Here is a 20,160-nt window from a genome sequence, read left to right as displayed (position 1 = left end):
ATATATATATATATATATATATATATATATATATAATTCTTTTTAAACTGTAGAGTGTGCTACTCAAAACCCTCTCCGCGTCCGAACAGCAAAACAAAGCTCAAATTAGCGCAGACTGCCAGGGTCGTTATATTATTACCGATTAACTGCAGTGTATAGGTCATATTTCTAAATAAGAACATAAGAAAGTTTACAAACGAGAGGAGGCAATTCGGCCCATCTTGCTCGTTTGGTTGTTAGCAGCTTATTGATCCCAGAATCTCATCCAGCAGCTTCTTGAAGGATCCCAGGGTGTCGGCTTCAACAACATTACTGAGGAGTTGATTCCAGACCCTCACGATTCTCTGTGTAAAAAAAGTGCCTCCTATTTTCTGTTCTGAATGCCCCTCTGTCTAATCTTCATTTGTGACCCCTGGTCCTTATTTCTTTTTTCAAGCTGAAAAAGTCCCTTGGGTCGACACTGTCAATACCTTTTAGAATTTTGAATGCTTGAATTAGGTCGCCACGTAGTCTTCTTTGCTCAAGACTGAACAGATTCAATTCTTTTAGCCTGTCTGCATATGACATGCCTTTTAAGCCCGGAATAATTCTGGTCGCTCTTCTTTGCACTCTTTCTAGAGCAGCAATATCTTTTTTATAGCGAGGTGACCAGAACTGCACACAATATTCAAGATGAGGTCTTACTAGTGCATTGTACAGTTTTAACATTACTTTCCTTGATTTAAATTCAACACTTTTCACAATGTATCTGAGCATCTTGTTGGCCTTTTTTATAGCTTCCCCACATTGTCTAGATTCTGAGTCAACAAAAACTCCTAGGTCTTTTTCATAGATTCCTTCTCCCATATGATATTTATAATGCACATTTTTATTTCCTGCGTGCAGTACCTTACACTTTTCTCCATTAAATATCATTTGCCATGTGTCTGCCCAGTTCTGAATCTTGTCTAGATCATTTTGAATGACCTTTGCTGCTGCAACAGTGTTTGCCACTCCTCCTACTTTTGTGTCGTCTGCAAATTTAACAAGTTTGCTTACTATACCAGAATCTAAATCATTAATGTAGATTAGGAATAGCAGAGGTCCCTGCGACACCATGAGTGTGACCATGGTGTCGATGGTAAAGACTCCAAAAAGGAGCTTAGTCATGAACAGTATTGACGCGAAGTCAAACTCTTTGCAGTTTGGGAATTAATCTTCTGTGCGGGACTTTGTCAAAAGCTTTCTGGAAATCTAATATAGATGTGATAGCCTAGCCCAGCTCATCCACACGTCAAACAGGTGTATCTCAAGTCCATTTTAAATATATACTAAGAAAAAAAAGTATGTTAAAAATAAAACATTTTACTTTGTTGGGGTTTATTTTTTCTTCTTATATTTGGCTGTCTTCTTCAGTGTGCACTGTTTAAAGCTCGCCATTGCTGTTCGTGTTTGCCAAGATCTCCATTCTATAGTGGCAAAAATAATAAATTTGCCAACTGTGGCTTTTTGGAACTGAGCACAACTGTTGGGAACGGTAAGTGACTCGTGTTGCTGGATAGTGGGAGGCAATCTTTGTTTGAACTCTTTCAGAAACGCGAACATGTATAATCTCTGCATCTGCGTTTGACATATTTTTTCCCACACATTGTGCTGCAACCGCCTGTTGCCACACCAATGCATCTTTCCCCTTCCAACTGGTTTTCCTTTAAGAATTTGAATAAACATGTTATTTTATAAGGAAACACAGTTTTACATTGTTTGTGCGCACTGAAGCTGGTAAGCTGCAAACGTTTATTCATTTTAATAAAGTTATTCTTTTATATATATGAAAACAACATATGAATCCAAATTAACATGTATTTATACTAAAGTAATACAAAGATGACTACAAAAGATTTAGAAGTGAGTAGTTTTTCGAGATTTACGATTATACTGTATTTGTTTACTGTTGTTTTTTTTCTGACTTTATGTGAACGAAAAGACACACATTTGCCCATTTTCCCATTGGAAATAGTGATATTTTGAAATATCACTGTCCTGGTCACAAAAGCAAAGTTTGTGGGGAATAATAGCCATTTTCTATACTTTTGAGGCAGAAGCAATTAGGAAATAACACTTACTACCCAGGAACAAAATGTTTTTTTTTTTTTTTTTTGTTACACAGTGTTATGTATGCAGCAGGGGATTCCCGACCGGATGTTTTCGGAGTTTGGAGCCGACAGTGACTCGGCTTGGTTCCTTTCCTGTAAACACGATATAAAGTTATCTTGACAAACCCTACCCCCAGTGTCACTTTACCGTTTCAAGAATCGATAAGCTTCAGTATAATTACAAATACATTTAATATGTTGATTTTTTTTGGTTTGGTTTTTTTTGGTATGATGACGTACCATCTCCCTTTTTAAAAGCAGTTTTGACATATTTAAACAACAACAACAAAAAAAAAGATATAATACAGTGTTCAGGTATTATGGGTTTTATTCAATTGCAGACTCACGCCCCCGCCCCATTGCAGCTGCCCTATACTTGTGCTACCATTGCCCCTCAATGTAATACAGACCCATTGCCATTGAAGATCATTGAGGGTATAGTGAGCACACTGTGGTCCCATTCTACCAGCCTCACCCCATTGCAGCTGCCCTATACTTGTGCTACCATTGACCCTCAGTGTAATACAGACCCACTGCAGTGCCACTGTCTGTCTGCATTGCCATTGAAGATCATTGAGGGTATAGTCAGCCCACTGTGGTCCCATTCTACCAGCCTCGCCCCATTGCAGCTGCCCTATACTTGTGCTACCATTGCAGTGTAATACAGACCCACTGCAGTGCCACTGTCTGTCTGCATTGCCATCGAAGATCATTGAGGGTAAAGTCAGCCCACTGTGGTCCCATTCTACCAGCCTCACTCCATTGCAGCTGCCCTATATTTGTGCTACCATTGTAGTGTAATACAGAACCACTGCAGTGCCACTGTCTGTCTGCACTACCACTGAAGATCATTGTCTGGGGATAGTCAGCGGCTTTTGGAAGGATTACGTAGCGGTCAAGCCCACTGTCAGCTCCCATAGTCTGTGTGGTACCAGGGTAAGATGGACTATGAAGCGGGGTACCGTCTTGTGCTTATGTATGCACACACATGGTCACGTGTCATACTTCATGCTTAGTAACGCACTGCTGTCTGCATTGCCATCGAAGATCATTGAGGGTATAGTCAGCACATTGTGGTCCCATTCTACCAGCCTCGCCCCATTGCAGCTGCCCTTCATATTGGTCCTTTGTAGATTATATGAAGTATTCCATGAATATATATATATGGTTCATTTTTCATTATCGTTTTATTGCAATTTTCACTTTCGGTGGCTTCTTAACTTCAGGGACGGGAATCAGACTCCTGCTGCACAGCAGTGTGATCCATTCCGCCAAAATATATATATATGCCGTGAGATTATTATTTTCTGTCGCTGGAAACTCGAACAATCGATCTATGTTGCCCGCAGATCGACTCACTGTTTCACATTAATAATAAGACGATCACTTGGACTGATGAACACTGGACACGGCTGATCAAGCTGCTGTGCAACAGGAGTCTGATTGCCAGCTCATTTAAATCTATTAGGGATATGCCGATATTGCAGCATATTTAAATATATCAAGTCATGGCTGCTTCAGCATTTCCTGCACTGACGTCTGTAATACTGAAAGTGATTGTGGCTGTAACTTTATGCTGACGGAGTTGCATTTATAATTAAATGTCTTGTACAATGTAATCTGGTAGGCGTATTATGCGTCATTTCTGTACTGCAGCACTCTGCAGAACGCATCCTCGCCACCGCAACTGTGTTAGAAGTTACAGTCCTCTCACACAAATATTGAAAGAAATTAAAAATGCAGTGTGCTTTTTTTTTTCCCAAAATTATTTTTATGTCAGTGCGGCTCACCGCTGCCACCTTCCTGCGCTGACTCTGGAGGGGCGAAGACGAACCCGCGCTGTCCTCTGAAGCCGTCAGCCGGCCGCTTCTTTTCACTCTGCAGACTCGCCGTGCACCTAGAGCTGCAGCGTCAGAGAACAGCTTACAGGCAAGCCTGCAGGCGCCCGACGAGACCACAGGGGGGACTGGTGCCTAAGCCTCCCTCTCCCCACCGGGCGGCGCTCGGCCAATTGTGCGCTGCCCCCTGGGAGCGCCTGTCCACGGTCAGCAGTGGAATAGCCTGGACTCAAACCGGGGACCTCCAGGCTATAGGGCACAGCGCCTTCACTGTGCTTTGAGAAGGGCGCTGGTTCATTATCTTCACTGTGCTTTGAGAAGGGGGCTGTTTCATTATCTTCACTGTGCTTTGAGAAGGGGGCTGGTTCATTATCTTCACTGTGCTTTGAGAAGGGGGCTGGTTCATTATCATCACTGTGCTTTGAGAAGGGGGCTGGTTCGTTATCTTCACTGTGCTTTGAGAAGGGGGCTGGTTCGTTATCTTCACTGTGCTTTGAGAAGGGGGCTGGTTCATTATCTTCACTGTGCTTTGAGAAGGGGGCTGGTTCATTATCTTCACTGTGCTTTGAGAAGGGGGCTGGTTCATTATCTTCACTGTGCTTTGAGAAGGGGGCTGGTTCATTATCATCACTGTGCTTTGAGAAGGGGGCTGGTTCGTTATCTTCACTGTGCTTTGAGAAGGGGGCTGGTTCATTATCTTCACTGTGCTTTGAGAAGGGGGCTGGTTCGTTATCTTCACTGTGCTTTGAGAAGGGGGCTGGTTCATTATCTTCTCTGTGCTTTGAGAAGGGGGCTGGTTCATTATCTTCACTGTGCTTTGAGAAGGGGGCTGGTTCATTATCTTCACTGTGCTTTGAGAAGGGGGCTGGTTCATTATCTTCACTGTGCTTTGAGAAGGGGGCTGGTTCGTTATCTTCACTGTGCTTTGAGAAGGGGGCTGGTTCATTATCATCACTGTGCTTTGAGAAGGGGGCTGGTTCATTATCTTCTCTGTGTTTTACAATTACCAGGGATGCTGCAGTAAACTTTTAGAAAGAAGTGGTAAAACCACACCAAAGCAAGCCTTTTTTTTAATGAACACTGCAGTACCGCTTGCTGCAGAAAGAGGTCAGTGCGCCCCAGTGTTCCTATTGCTGTGTATTGTGGCAGACGGACAGGAGTTTCCAATAAATCTCCAGAACCCACTGCTCTCATCGCTCTGGAATCTAGGTATGCCTGCCTGTGGTCGGAGTGGGCAGGGCTAGCCCTCATCCCTCTGCTGCGATTGGCTGTGTCTAACAGCCCACCGTGTGAGTCACTAAGGGACTTATATAAAGAGGTTTCCGGCTTTTTTTAGTGTGTGACTCAACTGAGAAACACATTCTGTTTGGAATTACAGGTTTTAAGAAAGTCAAATGGATTGAATTAGATTAATCCCAGGCAAGTCTAATGTTGTATCAAAGCTAGGAATCTACAGCTGCTGTCAAAAGTTTAGTATCACCTAGAATGTTTTAGGATTGAGACATAATATATATATATATATATATATCTAGTATCACTAATTAGATGTAATATCAAAGTTAGGACATATCATAGTGGATCTTAATTTTAATCTTAACTGACCTGTCTTAGACTACCACAAAAGTAAGTATATCTGGGGGTGATATTATATATATATATATATATATATATATATATATATATATTCTATATAGAGGGTTATATTCAATTCAATATGTAACAAGGGAACATTATTCAGCAGCCTTCACTGGACTCTATGAAGCTGAGGGAGTTCATTCTATATAGAGGGGGTGCAATTCAATATGTTAACAAGGGAACATTATTCAGCAGCTTTCACTGGACTCTATGAAGCTGAGGGAGTTCATTCTATATAGAGGGGGTGCAATTCAATATGTTAACAAGGGAACATTATTCAGCAGCTTTCACTGGACTCTATGAAGCTGAGGGAGTTCATTCTATATAGAGGGGGTGCAATTCAATATGTTAACAAGGGAACATTATTCAGCAGCTTTCACTGGACTCTATGAAGCTGAGGGAGTTCATTCTATATAGAGGGGGTGCAATTCAATATGTTAACAAGGGAACATTATTCAGCAGCTTTCACTGGACTCTATGAAGCTGAGGGAGTTCATTCTATATAGAGGGTGAGGATGCAAAAGCATTGTAAAGGTTGTATTAACTTGTGAAATGCTTTTATGATGCACTGATTAATATAACAGAAATACAGTTGGATTGCTCTTCCCTTCCTAAAACTAAAGCATGTGTGTGGTTTTTTTTAGGTTGCTGTGGTTCCCTTTTTCGTGAAGGCTTTATCCTGCTCTTTGTATAACTAGTGAGTCACGCAGAATTTTAAGTCTGATTCATATCTTAGTATAAACTAGGCACCCAGCCACAGCCAAAACACAGACAATGGGCCTGCACACATCCTTCAGAAAGGGCAGATTTTGCCTACAGCTCTCACACAAGTTTAATAGTTTACCCTGCTTGTTTTTACCCAGTGTTTGGAGTACAGCTATGGCCAAAAGCCGTGTATCCTCATCCTATAGACTGAACTCCCTCAGCTTCATAGAGTCCAGTGAAAGCTGCTGAATAATGTTCCCTTGTTCACATATTGAATTGCACCCCCTCTATATAGAATGAACTCCCTCAGCTTCATAGAGTCCAGTGAAAGCTGCTGAATAATGTTCCCTTGTTAACATATTGAATTTCACACCCTCTATATAGAATGAACTCCATCCTTCAAATGGTTTCCTAGCCTGCTGAACTACCCCGTTTCGCTGCCCTCCCCCCCTCCCCACTAGTGATTGAAGACCTACCCGCGCCGCCCTCGCTGCAATAGACATGACCCAGTTTTTCGTAGTATCCTTCCCATCTCATTTTCATTAGCACCTGAATTAACCTATAGCAGCTTACCATAGAGCGATACTCCGTGACATCCCGCCTGTTTTGAACTACACCTGTTTCGAAATATTGTTCGCCTTTAACATGTACCCTCATATTTTGAATTTTATTGTCCACCTACCTAATGACCTCTATATAACCCATTGCTACTCACCTCAGCTTTTCATAGGACATCGTCCGAGCTCTGATAGAACGTGCGTGAAATACTGAAGGTGTTGCCATTCTTAGTTCCCTGTTCATAACAGGGTATTGAAATTGTTCACACCCTCTCTATATGTAGAATGAAACTCAGCCTCAGCTTCATAGAGTCCTTAGTCGAAAGCTGATGTATATTATACATAGTTCCCGGGTGCCCAATCACTGATGAATTGCATCGGATTGCTCTATATACTTACCCCTAGCGATAATAGACGTCCATCTGCAACGCTGCCTGACTAATGTTCCCTTTGTAGTCATATGTGTGCATTCTCCACTCATGATATTCTCATCATTCCGCAACTTCTCCTGGAGAGTCGTTTCCTACGTCTGCCAAGTGCCCCCCGATTCGTACACCTCATACTGCTGAATAATGTTCCCTTGTTAACATATTGAATTGCACCCCCTCTATATAGAATGAACTCCCTCAGCTTCATAGAGTCCAGTGAAAGCTGCTGAATAATGTTCCCTTGTTAACATATTGAATTGCACACCCAGCGCTTTGTAGTTTTCCCAGATACTTAAATTGACTGGGAAAGTGTGACATTTTGAAATCTAACATGAAATATTACTGTACTACTATTATGGCTTCCAATAAGACTTTTTTTTTTTCGCGATATGATCTTGGTAGTTTTGCTTTGATTACATGGTGTTAAATATTAGATTAGATCACAGTGTGACCAAGCCCCGCTCTCCGGAGAGGCGCAATCCAGGTTTTACTGATAACACTTAAAATCATCAATTTCTGAAGGTCAGGCTGTGGATCGATTTAGCAAGTGAATTTGTTCAAGCAGTCCAGTCCGGTCCGGTCCGGTCCATGAGAGCTTGTGCAAGTGTCTGTTCCAAAAGATCTGTAAATTTTTGCTTTGAACAAACGACCAGCTTAACTTTATTTAAATGCAATACTTTCAATCTTTATAAGATGGTGATTTTGAAGGGTAGGGTTAAGGGTAAGATAAGTGCTCTTAAAATTGAGGTCTTAGTTGAACATGCATGGATGTAGACTTATATGCAAATAAGAGGGTGGAAATATTCAGATAGGGGAACTAATATTCCTGAATATTGGTTCCTAGGGGGAAAGAATATTCGTTCCTGGGGGAGGAACGTAATTTCTCTGACACAAAAACAAAGAGAAAAAAAAACCCCCAAAAAAACCCAAAATAAAATTATTATGTCACAAATTAAACATTTATTTATTTATTTTTTTTTAATTTAAAAAAATGACAAGCATGGATTTTGAAATGTGCAAAATTTATTGAAATTAAATAACAAAAGGGAAAAACAACAAAACTTATTTACACTGGAAGACCTTTTCAATAGAATTAAAAAAACACAACAAAAAAAAAAAAACAACAAAAAAAGATAATATATTTTGCCTCCATAACTTTATCGCAGTCAAAGGAAGTCCACACCAGTTGCCTAGTTCAGATCATGGTATAAACGTACTGTGATGACCAGCACTGAACACTTGCGTTCTCTTGCACCAGTGCTTTACACAGCATTATCATACCCTCTTTGATCTGCACTCTACAACTCTGGCTAGAAGTTTTGCATCACCCTGTAGAATTAACTCATTTTGCTTCAGAAAGTCCAGTGAAAGCTGCTGAATAATGTTCCCTTGTTAACATATTGAATTGCACCCCCTCTATATAGAATGAACTCCCTCAGCTTCATAGAGTCCAGTGAAAGCTGCTGAATAATGTTCCCTTGTTAACATATTGAATTGCACCCCCTCTATATAGAATGAACTCGCTCAGCTTCATAGAGTCCAGTGAAAGCTGCTGAATAATGTTCCCTTGTTAACATATTGAATTGCACCCCCTCTATATAGAATGAACTCCCTCAGCTTCATAGAGTCCAGTGAAAGCTGCTGAATAATGTTCCCTTGTTAACATATTGAATTGCACCCCCTCTATATAGAATGAACTCCCTCAGCTTCATAGAGTCCAGTGAAAGCTGCTGAATAATGTTCCCTTGTTAACATATTGAATTGCACCCCCTCTATATAGAATGAACTCCCTCAGCTTCATAGAGTCCAGTGAAAGCTGCTGAATAATGTTCCCTTGTTAACATATTGAATTGCACCCCCTCTATATAGAATGAACTCCCTCAGCTTCATAGAGTCCAGTGAAAGCTGCTGAATAATGTTCCCTTGTTAACATATTGAATTGCACCCCCTCTATATAGAATGAACTCCCTCAGCTTCATAGAGTCCAGTGAAAGCTGCTGAGTAATGTTCCCTTGTTAACATATTGAATTACACACCAGCGCTTTGTAGTTTTCCCAGATGCTTAAAATGACTGGAAAAGTGTGACATTTTGAAATCTAACATGAAATATTACTGTGCTGCTATTATGGCTTGTGGTAGGGTTTTTTTTTTTTTTTTTTGTTTTGCGATATCATATGGTAGTTTCTTTGATTACATGATGTAAAATAAAAGATCTAAAATAATGTTCATATACTTTTTTTCTTTCTCAATCCTAAAATTTTAGGTGATGCAGAAGTTTTGGCCAGGGCTGTAGAGCTGGCGCGCCAGTGTCAACCGTCCCCCCTGCAACACAGGTGAAAACACATGTGTAATAAATACTGCCAGAAGATCTTTCTGTTACATCCACTAGTCCAGCGTTTCTCCGACGCGTTTCCAGGGACCCCAGGTCCTGGGGGGACACTGCCCCCGCCCCGCCCCCGCCCCCATCCCCCATCCCCCCTGGTTGGTTCTCAACCTAGCCTCGGTTTTCATTCCAACTTAGCTCTCAATGACTTAACCAGACGATTCATTGAACTGATCATTTTGCTTAATTAATCCCTTCTGTAATCGGTTTTATAAGTAACTCTGCAACGTTTTTTTTTTTTTTCGGAGTAGCTGCAAACAAATTACAAAAAAAAGGGTCTAATTAAGCAAGCGATCAGTTCAGTGAAGGGTCTCGTTAAGTCAGGGGCACACAGGGCCAGAGTGTTGCTGGTGGTCAGGTGGGGCTTAATGGTTTCACACTGGACTTGCTTTATTGGGAGGGTTTGGGAGCTCTATTGAAGCCACACTTAGCTTTCAACATTTTTTTTTTAAAGTCTCCAGGATGTGCCGAGTGAAAATGCTGTACAAAGAGATTCTAAACAAGATTAAGAGATAATTTTAAAGAAAAGATAATTGCTAGGAATTGCAGTTTTAATTTAGATCTTTTTCATTTGCTCTTAAACAGTTGCAGAGTTCAAGTGACTTCTAAAAATGTTACAGCCAACCTGAAATCTGTTTAAGAGCTCAAAACAATTTAAAAAAAAAAAGATCTAATTAAGCGTCAGTTCAATTAAGGGTTTAGTTAGTTAATTGGGAGCTCTTACACACCGAATTGTTGTGTTAGTCGATTAAAATGGCTTCAAAACTAATCATTTACGGTAATTATTAAGATGCCTCTAAAACATCAATTTCGATTCCTTCGAAGGATTGGGAATTTATTTTAAAAAAAAAGGAATTGGGGGAACTGAGGAACATCTACGCTAGTTATCAGCGTTTGTGGCTTAGAATTTAAGGGAACGTCGCATTGGCTCTGGCGCTCCCGTGGGTTAGGGAGGCGAAACGGGGCACCCAATCCCTATAGGGGGGGGGGGGGTTTTCTCTTTTTTGTTGCCGGCCAGGCGCCCAGTGAGCTCAGAGCGGACACCTGCAAGGCTTGTCCTCCAGGGGGCGGTAGCTCGCTGACATCCGCTCTGGAGTTCCTGGATGTGGAAGAGGGAGCTGCCTCGTTCCCACGGAGGACACCACGCTGAACCTTCGGCTCTCCTTCAGCAGCTGTGCAGGGGGGAATCGTTGCGGCGAGGAGGGGAATAAATAAATATAAAAAAGCGCTCCGCGGTGGGAAGAAGATTCTCTTCCGGACGGGCGTCTGGAAGTTCGATCGTCACTTTTACTCGGTTGTAAAGGTGAGGGGAGGATGGCTTGCCGCTGTCACTTTGAAATCCGCACGTTACAAACGCTTCCTGAAGGCAACTGATATTACAAGCGCACCCTGAATTCACAGGGCGATTCAGAATTCACGCAACAGTATTGGTTTGGTCTTTTTTTTTTTTTTTTTATTCTGCTTTAAAAAAAAAAAAAAAAACGCAGACAGACATTATTAAGTAGCCCCCCCCCGACACGGTTGCGTGAATTATGAATCGCCCTGTATATAAATGTTCAACCCTGTGGTTCAGTCTACTTCTGCAGCCTAAATAGACTGCAGGACCACTGTCTGTCTGCATCTTTAAAGGGTTTTCACTGATGCTCGTTAGTCTTGTGTATTGTTCAGTGCTTTGATTGATGTGGCGTTTCAGCTTGTTTAGACTGGGTCTCTGTGGAACAAAAAAAAAAAAAAATCATCATTTTATTATAATTATTATAATAAGTATTATAATTACAATAAAAATTACAATGAAGGCAGCATTGTTTGCGTTTCAAGACCGCAGCATAAAGAACTACAGCTCCCAGCATCCCTCACCATTGCCGCGGGCGCTGAGGCATGCTGGGAGCTGTAGTCCTAGCCAGGGCCGTACCGATTCGCTGTGTAGGCTTAACTATTATAGTTACAGCGTCAGCTGAAATTGCGATTAAAATACAATTACAAAAAGTAACAGAAGCGACTACGTGTTCATTTTGGTTACTCTAAATAACTCAAGCAGTGCAGTAAGGAGACATTTCAAGCGTCTGTTGTTTTTTTTGTTTAGTTTTTAAATCAGGAAAGTATTTAAATATCGGGGGGTGGGGGTATTTGTAAAAATAATAATAATAATTAAAAAATAGCTTTAAGAAATATTACATTTTATATCTATTGTTAGACAGGAAGAAAATGACTTTTTTTAATAATATAATGCGGATCTAATCATAACAAGAGCCAGAACCGTCCAGAATGATTAAAAAATAAAATAAAATAAATAAATCTAATTCTGAAGCGTATTGGTTAATGTTTTTTTGTTTTTTTTTAACAGGGCAGCATCAGGATGCAATCACCCCTCCGTTTTGCTGTGTGTTTCCGCTGCCTCTTGTGTGGTTTCGGGGCCTGGAGAGAATTAATTCAGACAGGAAGAAACTTTTCCTTTTAAATTTGTTGAAACCGTATCCCGGCTACTAATAACAGGACCTCCGTGGGCGGTTAAAAAAACACAAGGCTTTGTTTAAATTAACTCTCAAACAGGTTTTATTTATCTGATTCTCCTGGAAGCATTGGAGGCTGTGTGGTCCTGCGGTTAAAGAAACGGGTTTGCAAAACCAGGAGGGTTTTAAAGTTTGGGGGGGGTTGCTGTAAACCATTAGGCAAAACTGCAACCCCCTGTGTATGAAGGAAGCCATGCACTGCCCTGAGGCTCCCTGTGCTCCGTTTTTGGGGTGAGAAGTTGTTGTAAGTGGCACTGCAGCTCATGCATAGCTCCCACATCCTGCTATTCTCTCTAAATCGCCTTGAATAAAGGCGCTTGCTAAACAAATAATAATAATAATAATAATAATCATCATAATAATTTAATTGAACCGGGGGCGGGGAAACAATATTGAGAGAGAGGCTGTGATGTCATCGCTCCAGAATGTTCGTGCGTTCCGGAGCCTCGCTTTCGTATCCCCTTCGAGAAAACACCAAAGCGGCTTAAACTCATTAAATTCATTATTTCACTACGAAATTCAGCAATAGGATATGAATAACAATTAAAACAGACAAACAAACAAACAAACAAACAAACAAAAGTTAACATTTACCGACTGACCCAGCTCAGAGAATACCGAATTTAAGATTTAATTACAAAACACACGGTACCGTAACATTTGGGTTAGGCTAACGTTGTTGAAAATTCAAATTAAAATAATAAAAAATAAATAGTATTATCTTTAAATAAACTCTTCACGCGATTCGTGAAGTGAACCCCCCCCAACCCCCCCCCCCCCCCCCCCCCCCCCCCCCCCCCGCTCATTGTTCCCATGGATCATTTAGTAAGCACAATATTTGAAAATATTTATAACTTTTATATTAAGCTTGTATTGCTAATTTATTCAAAATACTAGGAGGGGGATTACGTGGTTGCGTGTTTAAACCCTTTAAATTGTATTCCAGTCTGTTCAAAAGCGCAAAGAAATATTTTTACTGTATTTTTTTATATCATTTTGGATGCATCTCGACTCGGGTTGCATCGCCAGCCCCTACTGGCCACGTCTACCAAGCGCCCAAACGGATCTTCTCCGCGTTTTCTTTCTTTTTTTTTTTCTGGTCAAGACGACGCACGCTGTCAGCGATTTTTTTTTATATATATATAGATAGTAGTGGAACATATTTAGGGTTGGGAATCCCAGATGTTCACTCTTACAAGTCAAGAGAGGGTCACAGGCTAATCTCCAGCTCTCGACGCAGAGGAGAGTACAAATTGCAAAAAAAAAACCAAAAACTAAAAATCAAAAAACAAAAACCCTCAAAAAAACAAACGGTTTTGAGGCGGTTGAAAGGTTGAAAGGCGTTCGAACGTTCCGCGCGTTCGAAAGAACGCAGAACGTTTTTTTGGCCGCCGTCTTTCCGTCTCTCTCTTTGGACATTGATCAGAGAGTGAACTGTTATTTATCGACCTAAAAAAAAAAAAAAAAAAAAAACCCAACCCCGAAATTATTAAAATTAAAGGTTTTCCATTTAAGGTTGGTTCCACACTTCCAGATTAGCAGTATGAAGTCTTCTTCGAACCAACGGACGTTCATTTTTGCAAGTTTTTTTTTAAATTTCGTTCTCCTGCAGAGAGGACGCTGGACTTTTTTTTTTAATTAATAATTATTGGAATTGCACCCTTTTTTTTTTTTTTTTTTTTTTTATTAATTCAATATTTGCTTAATTGTTCTGACTGAATGAAGCCTGGGATTGATTTAATTGTTAAAGAAGTGTCCTTATGGCTGTTTTACCTGCTTGTGTGTTGCCTATGCTCCTGGATACAACGGGCCAGCAGTCTCTTCAATGGGTTCTGCCAAGAAGAAAGACCGACTTTATTATCAATGCATTCAGGTATGTGTGTATATTGAAAATATGTTAAATATAATGTCTTAAAAAAGATTGACATCAAAAGAAAACAAAAAATAACTCTTCAATTTATCATTTATCTGCTGCTCGGGTAAGCGTACACATATTTAAGAACATTTCTTTTTACCTGAACGGTAAAAAATAAATCAAATGTTCATTTTTTTTTAAAATGCAACAACGCTTTTATTATTATTTTTTTCTAATTTGACAAATATTTACTCCTAAAAAAAAAAAAAATACTGTATTTTTAGACCATGAAAATAGACCGTGTAAATAAATAAATAAAAAGTATAGCCATTTTTCACCGTGTAAATTAAATAAATACAATAAATAAAATACAGCCCAGGTTTATTTACAAACGCTAAACCGATTCGGTCAGAATCACCGATTTCAAATGTATCCGTTTCTCCGCTCGCTCACCGCTAAGAGACGCGCTTCTCTTTTCCCGCCACTGCTGCACGTACACGCCGATCACCACGGTCGCTATGACGACGATGAGAGAGAGGCTGGCCAGCGCCACGACCATCCATACATCAAGACCGGAGCTCTCCGCCCGCTCGCCTGAGGAGGGAAATCGATATATTTCTTTATCCAGCTGCCTTTTTATTAAAAAAAAAAAACAACTATACTATAATGAGGTTTCGTATAACACACAACAACAACATTTTTTTTTTTTTTAAACAGTAAAGCCTCACAGTGCCTTGTGGTAAAAACAGTACATTTACAATAAAAAAAATATCGATGTTTCGCTGTCAGGCGGACTAGGGAAATGTTTGCAGTGTGAATATATATGTTTAACTGTTGTACTGACGCGAAAAACTCGAATTTAGTTACACAACACGTGTAAAACATTAACAAAAAAAAATTTATATATATTTGAAACCCTGCAAACATTGAACATCGTTACTTTTACAATGCTTCCCTGCGCTTTACCAGACCTCTCTGTGCTTTACAATGCTTCCCTATGCTTTACCAGACCTCTCTGTGCTTTACAATGCTTCCCTATGCTTTACCAGACCTCTCTGTGCTTTACAATGCTTCCCTGTGCTTTACCAGACCTCTCTGTGCTTTACAATGCTTCCCTATGCTTTACCAGACCTCTCTGTGCTTTACAATGCTTCCCTGTGCTTTACCAGACCTCTCTGTGCTTTACAATGCTTCCCTATGCTTTACCAGACCTCTCTGTGCTTTACAATGCTTCCCTATGCTTTACCAGACCTCTCTGTGCTTTACAATGCTTCCCTATGCTTTACCAGACCTCTCTGTGCTTTACAATGCTTCCCTATGCTTTACCAGACCTCTCTGTGCTTTACAATGCTTCCCTATGCTTTACCAGACCTCTCTGTGCTTTACAATGCTTCCCTGTGCTTTACCAGACCTCTCTGTGCTTTACAATGCTTCCCTGTGCTTTACCAGACCTCTCTGTGCTTTACAATGCTTCCCTGTGCTTTACCAGACCTCTCTGTGCTTTACAATGCTTCCCTATGCTTTACCAGACCTCTCTGTGCTTTACAATGCTTCCCTGTGCTTTACCAGACCTCTCTGTGCTTTACAATGCTTCCCTGTGCTTTACCAGACCTCTCTGTGCTTTACAATGCTTCCCTATGCTTTACCAGACCTCTCTGTGCTTTACAATGCTTCCCTGTGCTTTACCAGACCTCTCTGTGCTTTACAATGCTTCCCTATGCTTTACCAGACCTCTCTGTGCTTTACAATGCTTCCCTATGCTTTACCAGACCTCTCTGTGCTTTACAATGCTTCCCTGTGCTTTACCAGACCTCCCTGTGATTTACAATGCATCCTGTGCACGTTTTTATTTAAATAATTTATTTATTTATTTTTATACCATTTTGTAAATCGCACTTACAAACAGACAGTGTTTCTTACATGCATCACAGGACGGTGTCTTTGGGTGAGTTTTACACAGATCACACTCTATACACTCGCCAGCGTCCGTGTTCCAGAATTCGCCTCGTTTGCACGTCTGACCTAATAATAGAAAAAAAATTGAGAAAAAAAAACACATTTTAAATAATTTTGTGTTTTTACCCTGTATGGTATTTTAACTAAACTTTTTATTATTATTAATAATAATAATCTTATATAGCGCCTTTCATAGTGGAGCATAGCGCCTTTCATAGTGGAGCACCACCACAAAGCGCTTTACAGAGCTCTTTGCAAGCTATGAGAGTGGTGTGTGTGAGCTGTGTATCAGCTTCAGAGTCACTTACAACAACGTCTCACCCCAAAGACGCAGCACAAGGAGGTGACTTGCTCAGGGTCACACACAGGGAGTCAGTGACTGAGCTGGGATTTAAACCCGGGACGTGCTGGTTACAAGCCTGTTTCTTTAACCACTTGTTTGTGATGGTGGCGCTATATAGAATGAACTCCCTCAGCTTCATAGAGTCCAGTGAAAGCTGCTGAATAATGTTCCCTTGTTAACATATTGAATTGCACCCCCTCTATATAGAATGAACTCCCTCAGCTTCATAGAGTCCAGTGAAAGCTGCTGAATAATGTTCCCTTGTTAACATATTGAATTGCACCCCCTCTATATAGAATGAACTCCCTCAGCTTCATAGAGTCCAGTGAAAGCTGCTGAATAATGTTCCCTTGTTTCATTCCCATGAATCGTAGATGATGCCAAACTTTTGGCCCGAGCTGTAGATTGTCAAGTTTTTCAAGCACGCTCCTCTAATTAGAACTGACTGAAAAAAACAGGCGAAGCAACGGCATGCTTTCACACACATTCTTCAGTACAGTTTTGTGCTTTTCCTTAACAGACAATGTGATGAGATGCCACTGGGTTTGTTTGACTCCCGAGAGATATTTACTTTACACTGCGCTTCGATTCGAGTCGCCTGCCACAGATACCACACTAACGCTAAGCTAGCTAGGTCAACCAACGTGTCTTTATAGAGCATTTCCGAGAAACTAACAGGGTGGGAATCGCCGTGTTGCAGTGAGTGAGGCTCGGTCAGAGTGCTTCAGTGGCTTCCAGATTAATCTTCTAAGGAAATTCGAAGCAGCTCTACTTTACAGTCATCTCACCACAACCGGTCCCCCCCTCCCTTCCTCCACCCCCCCCCGTCATTTCCGTCCCATCTGTTTCAACTCAGAGAGAAAAAAAACAAAATTCAGATTATTTGAGAATGAAGCCTTAGGTCTCTGTCTGCATACCTTAACTCTATTCTGTATTACACTGAGGGTCAATGGTAGCACAAGTATAGGGCAGCTGCAATGGGGCAAGGCTGGTAGAATGGGACCACAGTGTGCTCACTATACCCTCAATGATCTTCAATGGCAATGCAGACAGACAGTGGCACTGCAATGGCTCTGTATTACACTACAATGGTAGCACAAGTATAGGGCAGCTGCAATGGGGTGAGGCTGGTAGAATGGGACCACAGTGGGCTGACTATACCCTCAATGATCTTCAATGGCAATGCAGACAGACAGTGGCACTGCAGTGGTTCTGTATTACACTGAGGGGCAACGGTAGCACAAGTATAGAGCAGCTGCAATGGGGTGAGGCCGGTGAAAAAATCTGTATTTTATATATAAGAAATAAAATGATGAATTCATAATTAGAATTGAAACTGAGCAGCCTATATCCGGGCTCTCGAACCCTGGTCCCGGAGAGCCCCAGTCCAGCAGGTTTTGTAGGTGAATAATTAAGCCAATAACTGGTGCAGTTATGTAGCCAAGAGTTCGGTTGAAACGAAAACCAGTATACCCAGTAGCTCTCTGGGACCAGGGTAGGGGACCCCTGGTCTGTTGAGTCTGCCCTTCCTGACCTCAGCGCCCCGTCACAGGACCCTCAGCTGATGCGCTGTCCTTGCCCTTTGTCACTGTAGATATAACTTGCTGTGATCCTACCTTGCTGCGTCCTAGTTCATATTGTATTCTAGCAGTGTTGTTATTCAGCCCTTGCTGTAAACTACACTGTGTTTCAATACGAAGCTTGCATTGTAACCCTGTGCTGCCCTGTAATGCCTGTGTGAGTCTCCTGGGATAAAGCAGGCTGCCAAATAAATAAATATTAGAACAATATTGTTTTGTGTGTGTGTGTGTGTGTGTGTTTTGGCCACACACCTGTGATATTGTGCAGTGCTACCTTCCATTAGTTCTCATTAACCTTGCGCTGTGTACATCCCCCACATACTGTATACCATTCTAGATAACCCTTAGAAAAGTTTCCCCAAAGTAAAAGCACAGCGAAGTTTAATACAGCCCAGCAAAAGCATAGGGAAGCATTGTAAAGCACAGAGAGGTCTGGTAAGGCATAGGGAAGCATTGTAAAGCACAGAGAGGTCTGGTAAAGCACAGGGAAGCATTGTAAAGCACAGAGAGGTAAAGCACAGGGAAGCATTGTAAAGTCTGGTAAAGCATAGGGAAGCATTGTAAAGCACAGAGAGGTCTGGTAAAGCATAGGGAAGCATTGTAAAACACAGAGAGGTCTGGTAAAGCACAGGGAAGCATTGTAAAGCACAGAGAGGTCTGGTAAAGCATTTAAAATCTCGGTAAGTCCCATTAACGGTTCACTAAAATTACTTCTAATCAAGTTTATACACATTAAAAAAAAAACAAAAAACGATTTTTTCGTAATACTAAACTAACAGCTTCAAGGTGACGTTTTTTTCAGAACTGCGACTCTTTTGTGACGCTCCCTGCAATGCTTTCAAACGAAGCCAGAAAAGTTCTTACCGTCGGCATGCTGAGCTGAGGCGAGGGAGCCGAGAGAAAGCAACAAACACGAAAAAAACTTCAAATCCATTTTTAAAAAAAATAAAATCATGTAGCTGCCTCCTACCACAAAAATACAGTGACTTTAGCTGCGTTACTCTGTGTGATAGTAATTTGACGAACGCCAGTCTCGTTCTTACTCCGCTAAGGCTACTTTGAATGAATCACACTTTTTTATGTGGCTGTGTTTTAAGAATTCACCACCCACGCACAAGATCTGAGTCACAGTGCCGGTTTAGTTAGTGTGTGTGTGTGTGTGAGAGAGAGAGAGGGGGGGGGGGAGAAAAAGAAAGGGGGAGAGAGAAAGAGAGGGGAAGAGAGAGATAAAGGGGGAGAGAAAGAGAGAGATGCTGCAAGTGACAAACCGCAAAAACTGGCGAATAATTTGGGTTTTCCCATAATGTGTTTCTAAGGCGGCGTGTGTACTGAATTCCACGACTTGCACACGTTAAACAAAACTACAGGTTATTTTAATGTCAATACCAGTTTCAGTAGGTCTCCCAAAGATATTCAAACGATTATTTAGGGAGTCCTAACCCATCCCCCCCGGAGAGTTTCAATAGCCCTAGTTGTATATATTATACTGGACTGTGGCTCCAGCAATGATTCACACAGCCCCCCTGAGTTTCAATAGCCATAGTTTTATATATTATACTGGACTGTGGCTCCAGCAATGATTCACACAGCCCCCCTGAGTTTCAATAGCCATAGTTTTATATATTATATTGGACTGTGGCAATCATAATGCTAAGGAAGCAGATAGAGATTTGGGTTTTACACTCGGTTGAAGAAATGTTTCAGTTTGTATGCCTTACTGTCATAGGAAATGTGTTACACTTCCTGTGTCAGCGTTATCTGTGGGGTGATGTTACTGGCTGTCAGTCAATGCTCTCACTGATTAAAAAAAAAAAAAAAAAAAAAAAAATGTATTGCAGTAAATTTGCACACTCGTTTACACTGCCACACTTTGACGGTTCTGCATCGCAGTTAAATCTGGGCTCCACATCTTGTTTTAATACAGACCCCTTGCATTCCACAGGAGAGTGTAACAGCTTGCTATTATGTCTGAGTTTGCACTGTCTCCTGGGGAACACTAATCACAAACAACTTGCATTGTAGAGTCATGACATCCTGCATGGGAGAGAAGAGAGAGAAGGAGGGAGAGGGAGAAAGACAGGGAGGGAGAGAGGGAGGAAGGAGAGAGATACACACACACACATACAGAGACACAGACACACAGAGAAGACAGGTTGATCCTCTCAATAGCTTGTGAGCTGGAGAAGGTCCTGAGCAAGTATCATTACATATCAGATGAGCGCTTGTTTGAAAGGCATT

At 41.2% G+C, this 20,160-nt stretch overlaps 1 long non-coding RNA gene across 2 annotated transcripts; it reads right to left on the bottom strand.

Moving 5' to 3' along the window:
• Positions 1-10,726: 10,726 nt before the first annotated feature.
• On the bottom strand, positions 10,727-19,027 carry LOC121305139. Of its 2 annotated transcripts, none has more exons than XR_005948050.1 (5): positions 18,787-19,027; positions 15,944-16,065; positions 14,497-14,637; positions 13,962-14,020; positions 10,727-11,389 (listed from the first exon to the last, which is right to left on the bottom strand). It is a non-coding gene; the product is annotated as an uncharacterized LOC121305139 (long non-coding RNA). The 2 variants fall into 2 exon arrangements; XR_005948049.1 differs by having other exon boundaries at positions 15,964-16,065; positions 18,787-19,022.
• Positions 19,028-20,160: the final 1,133 nt, after the last annotated feature.

This window comes from Polyodon spathula, chromosome 42 (assembly GCF_017654505.1).
Source record: "Polyodon spathula isolate WHYD16114869_AA chromosome 42, ASM1765450v1, whole genome shotgun sequence".
Taxonomy (NCBI): domain Eukaryota; kingdom Metazoa; phylum Chordata; class Actinopteri; order Acipenseriformes; family Polyodontidae; genus Polyodon; species Polyodon spathula.
The sequence above is the reverse complement of the archived record's forward strand: the minus strand, read 5'-3'. Positions and strand labels throughout refer to the sequence as shown.